The following is an 8387-nucleotide window of genomic DNA, read 5'->3' on the forward strand; positions in this document are numbered from 1 at the left end:
ACAGAATTTACTGAAGTATTTGAAGCACCTCTCCTGTTTTTCTCACGTGCTCTGTTGGGTTTTGTAATTCAAAGCGAATAGCTCTTACAGAAAACTGAAGAACATAAAGAAGTAACTTTTCAAATTGTTTCTGAAGGGGTAACAATTTTAAAATAACTAAGGTATTATGAGAATTAAACATTCTTTAAGATACCTACGAAGAATGCAGAAAATAATAAGCTACTATTGCATAACTTTAATTAACCTTACTTTTTTTTAATACCAAAGGGGTACTAAAGATGAGATTTTCAGAAATATTCTTTAGGCAACAACTGTTTTGTCATCTAAAACATTCTGGGTGTTACACTAGCATCTCAATTTTCTTGGTAAAAACAAGCTTTATTTCTGTAAAAAACATACTTTTTCCATCTAATTCTAGTAATTTATTTTGCGACTGCTTAGGACAATGAACGTAACTACATAATTCACAGTATTTTAAGAAATACTGTCACAAAATACCACCAGATTGTCCCTAAAAAGCCATCACAGTCACCCTATCTTGTAGTCAAAGTGCTGTTGCACAGCACAGGACATTTAGTGATTGTGGCCTACTTGTCACAAAAATTGGAACTATATTTATCTGTCTGCTGAATCCCATGGGAAGAAGTGCTGGATGAGGGGTCTGGCAGGACTTCTTTAGGGAGAGACCTGTTCTGGAGGAAACTGAGCAGGGGACAAACAGACCCCTCAGGGGTGGTGCAGGGCACTTGAACCATGGCCAAGGTGGGCCTTAGGACAAAGGGACTGGAACATGAAGGGCTGCACTCATTTGGCTACAGAAAAAAGGTAAATTTGTCAGTCCTTAATCCCTTGGGGTGGGAAACTGCTCAGTCGCTGTGGCTGCAGTGTTGTTGCAAAGTATTTTACCTCCTGCTCTCCTGACTCCGTTCCTGCCACCATTTTGCCTTTTTATAAATCAACGGATGCACAAAGCAGTAATCTCGGGGAGGAAAACAGAAGAGGTGACTCCTGAAGAAGTTTTAGAAGCAATTCGTGTTTATTTTCAGCTCAGCAGGGTAGCAGGCTCACTCCCTGGCAGCTATTTACACAGCAACGTAACACTAGGAGCTGTGCTCCAGTTTTCTCCAGGTACAAACATAAACCACAGAAGAATTTAGGTTAGAAAGGTCCTATGGACATCATCTGATCTCTTGCAGAAATAGGCCAGCTTCAGACTCCAAGCTAGCTTTCAGCTTTGGTGCATGTCACCAGTGTCACAAAAGAGGGAAATAAACTCAGCTTGCGTGAGCTCACAGATCACAAGCTCACCTCTGCCCAGGACTTCAAAACAGCAGCCACAGTGTTCAAGTACCTCTGAAAATGACTGAGAGACTCCCAAGAAATCTCTCCTGCCCCTTCTCACTTTGAAGACTGTCTGTCACTAGGGGAGAGCTATGATTGTGAACATCACCAGAGTGATCCTGAATGGAGCCAGGAGCAGCACTCAGACCTCCTGTGGAAGCTGCATTCATTCCTTGCAGTGCAGAGGGGGCACAGGAGCAAGGAGCACAGCACTTCTCAGAGAAACTTCACAGGAACTAGGCTTTAGCACAGCTCTCCAAAGAATACTCCCTCAGACAATGTCCACAGAGGTCACTGAGCAGATTTCTTACAGATCAATGGGGCAGGGACTTGACAGCTGGAAGCATGGAGATGGCACCATTCAGCAGGTTCTGTACAGGGCTGTTGGACTCGACCCTGCGGGAGACAGAGCACACAAGCAGGGTGACACCACAGAGGGATCCCCACTTTGGCAGGGGGAAGAACATCTCACATCTTTGGAGGGAAGAGACCTGCTGCAGTTGGACTTCATGAGCTGGTGTCAGGGAGGATCCATCCTGGGACACTTGTGATGCCTGGAGCTCAGTGTGAGACTTGCAGTTCACCATTCGCACACTGGGCTCTCCATTTCCTATCTCTACAGAGATAAATGTTCTGTTCCACGAGGCACTTTTTGCTTTTCTACTAAAGGCATTTGGTACAGAAAGTATAAAGTATCTCAGTTAATGTATCCAGTTAAAATCATCTGTATGGGTGTGTGAAAGGTGGAAGCCTCTGCTTCATTAAGGTTATCCAATCAAGGTCTCGTTCAGTGCAAAAGAGCATAATGAGGACAAAATTATGAGAGAGAAATGCACAGACACAAACATTCAAGAAATAAGAGACAAAACTGCAAAGACCAAAAGTCTTCAGCTACTAATTGATGGGCCTTCAAAAGCCTCCAGGCACAGCTTTGGACAGGAGCACCCTGGGCTTTGTGACAGATTAGAAAGTTGGGGTGAAAGTGGAGCAGGAGGATTTGAGTACATTCAAGGTGGGCCTCTGTAAAACTTGTTGAGGAGCTTTTAGGGGACGAGGAGGAAAGAGAGGGGAGGAGGTGAAGCAAGGAATGGGTCTGAGCCTCTGGGAGCAGCTGATGATTGCAGGCACTATCACTGTGTCACAGTCCTTTGCTTGCATGTGCCTTGTCTCTGGTGGACCTACAGACAGGAATGTAGCAGCTGTGTCCATTAGCCTGGGATAGAGACTCCCAGGTCTACGTGCACCTCACTGGGCTCTGGCAGCTGGGCAGGAGGAAGCCCTTGGCTGCATGGCCCTTACCATGGCCACTCTGAACATCCCTTGGCAGCCGTGTTCATTGCTGGCTGACTTCATTGAATACCAGGAGACTTTTCATGGCAGAGGGGGGAAGAATCTAAAATTCAGGTGTTTTATCTAAAAGTACAAAGGAAACACCATACTCGCTTTTCGTCACTCAGTTTTGAGCTGTCTTCCTGGGCCCAGTCCCCATGGGTCTCCCTCTGTAAACCAATCCAGTGGGATTTGGTGTGTAGTACCTGGAAGAAGTCTTAGGAGGGATGGAAAGGCAGAGAGATCAGTAGACTCAGAGAAACCAGGTCAAGTAATGGGTTTTAAAGAGTAAAGAAAGAAGCACAGTGTGAGAGATGAAATTTTGGGGCCATTTCTGAGTGTGAACACCTATTCCCGTCCTTCCTACAGGGACCTGCTTTGTGAGACTTGGCATTTCAGAGTGCCAGGCAGCTTCCCATCTGTTTGTGTCTGTGGGTTCTGAGGGCTGAACTCATGACAAACAAAACTCAGCTGAGTCAGGCAGAAAGAAACAAATCTCTCTTGCCAAGTGTCTAAGGGAAAGCCTTGTCTTTACCAGTGCAAAGGAGGTGGTGGGTGGGTCCAGGAGCTTTTTACACTCTCCCTTCCTCCCAGAGGGAAGGAGCTGCCAGAACTGTGCCTGGGACTTGCTCCTACTTGTCCTGCCCTTGCCCCCTGCAAAGGCACCCACCATTTCACTGGTACTGCTGGTCACCAGGAGATGAGCTCCCTGTGCCCAGCAGGATTCCTAGCTGGAATTCCAGTCCTTCTTCTCCTTGGAGAAGGAGTAACATCTGCTTCTGTAGATCACCCACTGCTCAGGGCAGCATCAACATGGGCAGCCTGAAAAAGAATCATACATGTCTCTTCCCACTCAGAGTCACACCTAGTTCCTTACTAACACATTTCACAAATGTGTTCCTTCAGAAAATTATTCTCCCCAGTTACAATGATGCCATCCCTGGAGCTCTTCTGAGACTGGCAAAGAATCAGAGTCTCTGAAGGAATCTGTGAAGGACATCCATTATCCAGATGGAAATAGCATAAGAGCAAGTCTTTTTTTAAAGAGAAGAGGTCCACGTTCTTCTGGGACCAATGAGCAGATTTCAAGAGCTCTGCTGTGCTCCCTGACAAAGTTCTACAGACAAATGAAGTATTTTCAGTGAAGGAGATTTATTTACCCTTGGTAATAAAATGCCCTGTTATTCCCAGCAATGCCATGAAGAGGATCCCTAGAATCACTGCAACAATCCAGCAGGTAGTAGATTCTTGCAGCCTGAATTGCTGCTAGTAAAGCCCAGGGTGAAGAAGCAAAAAGGGCCTTCGTATAATACACACAGATGTTTAATTCAGCTGCACAGGGTGAGATGTTCAGAGTCCCAGAGCACCCACTTGTCAAGAGAGTCCAGGTTCCTCTCTATCCCCAGAGGGCCGGGCTGACAAAGATCATGGCCAACAGGGGAATAGGGAGGGAGTGGCTCAGGGACATAGGAACAGACACAGGAACAGAGGAGGGAGCCAATGGGGTCTTAACAGCTTTTTGAGGGGAGATTCTTGTGTCTCCTTAATTCAGGGGTGCTCCCCAGGGCCTCCACAGTAGATAAAACAGGAGAACCTAACAAGAAGAAAAAGAACATAAATGTGAGAAAGGTGAGGTTTTGTTCAATGGGACCAGCTCTAAAAATACAATTCATGTCAAACTGCACTGTCAGTTTACCTCAAGCCTGCGCTCATGTTAGAGTCCAACAATGTCTGACAGGGTTCTTTTTGATATTCCACACATTGATAATTTAACCTTTAATTACAAATTTGCTTATTTGAAGACGTGATGTTTCATGAGATTCTGATTTAGCAGAATCAACCACAGCTATGTGGTGGAAGCACAATACAAGAGCAAACTAATGGAATGTAGCAATTTCAATAAACACATGAATCACAATACAAATCTGATTCTTACTGGCAGAATTTATGATATGTTCACCATTGCAACACTGACTAGCACCAGGAAGAAATATGTATCAGGCTAATCAGGCTATATATGTATATATGTATACACACTGTCCCCATGCTGGTCTGGTTAACTTACAGAAACATTCACACTCTTTTGATTAACTCATGAACAAAAATTCACACAGCCAGCTGATCCACCCAACTGATACAAATGTTAATCAAAAAAATTCAGTCACTGCATACTTCATCAGGACATTGCGCTTTCCTTTGAGAGTCCCTCCCTTGAGACTTACCCCATTATAGGGGATTACTGATCAGTCACAGCTCAGCTTTCCATCTGAAGGGAAGTCCAGATACCACGAGTGTTTTGATACAGCACCAACAGAAGTTCTTAGATCACTCTGTTGGAGCTGCAAATCTGCAACTTCAACCTACCTTCAACTGCCCATCCTGCTCAGTCTCAAACAGCAGGATTGAAAGGAAAACTTAGCATACTAATACACATCTCTAATTCAGACATGAAATTTGCTAGACTGCTTATTCACTAATGCATGTATCTGTTCCATTATTAACAGATTTTACCTTTATTCTTGATGTCCCTGTTCCCCTCTGTTCTTTGTATTCGCTGTTTCTTGGCAGTTCTGTGTTTCACATTCAGAGAGAAGTGCTCCTTCTTATCCCTGTCACATGCTTTTAAGTGTTGCTTTTTTAAAATTTGCTTTACTTGGAATTTAGAAGTCCCATCTGCCACAAAGCCTGGACATGGAGCTGGATTTCCCTGAGGGTTGGCTAAGCTTTCATCACAGCACTTTGGAATCATTTCTAATGACAGAGCATATTATTAACCGAAAAGTAATACACGTAAGGAATGATGTCATACATCAGCTTTTTGTAATACAAAGTGGTTTAAGCAATGACAATAGCTCACAAAGAGGATGATCTTTAGTGATTAAACTGCTGCTCTGATGGATGCCTCATAAATCATTGAGGGAAACTTGCTTTGACAGTGGACTGAAGTAATCTAGCATTCTTCACATCCCATAAATAAGCAATTTAGGCTTGACCAAGATAAAAAAGGTGAGAAATTAAATTTCGTCACTTAGCAAACAGGTAATTCTAGTGCGATAATTTACAGATTGCATTTCTCTTTCACTGCAAGCACCATCAATGAAAGCAATGCAGCTGTGTTTGATCTGTATCAACATCCTTAATTATATCAATTTATTTATTTATATTAACAACACAGCAAGACACAAGAGTTTGAGAACTGAGACAAGAAAATTGAGGGGGGTTACCTTAACTCCACAGGAGGAAGCTGAAATGTAACAGTAGAACAGGTGGTGCCTGTGTCCTGTTCTCCATATGTGACTCTGCGGGGTGGCAAAGCAGCCATTCTGACTGAAAAAGGGCAACTGCAAGATGAGAAATAATTATTGTGGTGACCCACATGGGAAACTTGAATTCTTCCACTCCAGAACAAAGCTCTACCATTTCGGATTTGTAGTGACAACCATGGCAACCTGTTCCTGCCATGGTTGCACCAAACTCTGAGCTATTTCTAATGTCACGTTCATGGAGCAAGAGAATATATTGAAAAAGTTCAATCTGTGGAATCCATTACTAAAATCATATGCTTGTACTGCTAGCCCTTTTCTACAACAGCAATTTCACTGACCTGTCCAACAGTATCAGCCTTTCCGCTCAAGTCTTTGATTTGTGTTCATGTTTGCTTAAAGCTAGGTCAGGACTTCAGACAGAAAATAGAAACTATAGTATCTTCAGAACGGGAGACATCGCAAATCATTAATTATGCTAATTCTGAGAATTATTAGAATTTGAAAATATAATTCTATTAAAATTTCTGTGATTATTTTTACTTTATAGGCTACCAGGAATATACATGCTTAATTTTCAAACATATAAATATTTTCTACACCTTTTCTTAATTTCCTTTCCCTTCTTTTTCTTCTTACACTCCATTTGTTTTTAAAAACACAGAGAAGAACTGGTCAGGGCAGTAATCATGAGATGCTGGAGTTCCTGAAAAGAAGAGAAAAATACAAAAACAAAATCACAATCAAGCCTGGACTTTAAGAGAAAAGACTTTGGTCTGCTCAGGAGTCTGTGTTCATGGGAGAAATCTCACCATGGCAGAGATTCCTGTAGAGAAGAGAGGCTCAGGATGGGACTGGTGTTCAAGGAGCTGCTCCACTGAACTCAACAATGGTCTGTCCCAAAAAAGCAGGATACAAAACAAAGGTGGCAGCAAGTGTCCTCAAGAAGACAGGGAACTACAGGGCAGTCAGCCTGACATGAGGAACTGACATTATAAAATAAATCTTTACAATAAACCTTTGGCTACTGAAAGGAACTCCTTGGGCTTGGAGAGGTTGCTGTGTCCTTGTGCTGTGTGGCCTAACAAGGTCTAAAGGAGATTTTTCACCACCTTCACATCCCAAGATCTCCTCCTCCCTCCCTCACTCCACTTTGTGTGGTGTGTGGTTTAAGGGGCTGGCAGCTCCACACCAGCTTCAGGGACAGTCCTGTAGGAGTGAGCTGCAGGATGCTGTTGACCCAGTTTCATAGAATAATTCTGTGACTTTTGATATTTCAAACTCATCCAGACAGGGTAGTGATTCAGGGGGCAAAACAAACTAGTACAGTTCCTCCTAGAATCAATTGTGCACACAGCAGGAATCATAGAAAGGATGAACACTGACTGAACGCAGAACTTTAGCCAGCCCTGTTTTACAAGTTTGTGGCTCATTGTAGGCAGATTTTTGACATAAACATCAGACTTCTCCCACTTGCCAGCAAGCTGGATCTAAATTCTGCCCCTTCATCCCTGATTTCTTCACTGTGCTACTGCAACTGATTGTATAGTCTATCCAAAATATTTAAATACAGAATGCAGGATTTAATTCAATAATATCAATAAAATCAATAATTTAGTGTAAGAGATTAAGTAACTACACCTATTAAACCTAACTCATCAAACTAAATGCTCTTCTCCAGCTTGGAGCTGAAGTACATTTGTTCCAAAAAAACACATTCAAAAAAAACCCTTTGATCACAGACAACTCAGCTTGTATCTAGCTCATCTTTTTTTTCTCACAAATCGTAAATCACAGCAAATCCACACTTTGAAAAGATAACACCAGCCCACAGGAAATGCTTTTTCTGAAGACATTAATTTAAACCAGTATTGGAATATGAATCCCAGTATTACCAGTTAGATTGTGCCTGGGCCAGTCTGACCCTTGCTGCTGAGCCAAAGGCAGCTTCTGTGGTGCATCGCCCCAGAGACACCTTTAGCTTGCCGGTGGTTTCAGCTGGGCACTACACAAGTCCAGGCTTGTTAGGGACTCTGTTTACCTTAGGAAGAAGACTTCAGGAGAAGGTGAAGAGAAAAAAGGAGGGATTCTGCTGGAGGGTTATATGCAGTGGTTTATTCCATGGTTACAGAGGTCTGAATCTTGGGAAGACCTCCAACAGAATCAAGAGCACATGGCCTGCTTCACCTTTTAAGCTCAGGGGGAGGGGAGGGGACAGGTGAGCCACCAACCAGGTGGGAGGGGCGAGGTCTCAAGGGACGAGGGACACCTAGACAGGCCAATGACCTCTGGGCTTGAGGGGCATACTTTGAATCTGACCAACCACACGACGCCTTGTTGGAATGTTAAGCCTGATTGACAGGACTCACTCAGCATGGGGGCAAGGGGGGAAGGGAGACGGGTATTGCCACACCTGGGAGGTGACCTGGAAATCTAAAACAGGACATTACAACA

This window comes from Zonotrichia albicollis, chromosome 4, assembly GCF_047830755.1.
Source record: "Zonotrichia albicollis isolate bZonAlb1 chromosome 4, bZonAlb1.hap1, whole genome shotgun sequence".
Lineage (NCBI taxonomy): Eukaryota > Metazoa > Chordata > Aves > Passeriformes > Passerellidae > Zonotrichia > Zonotrichia albicollis.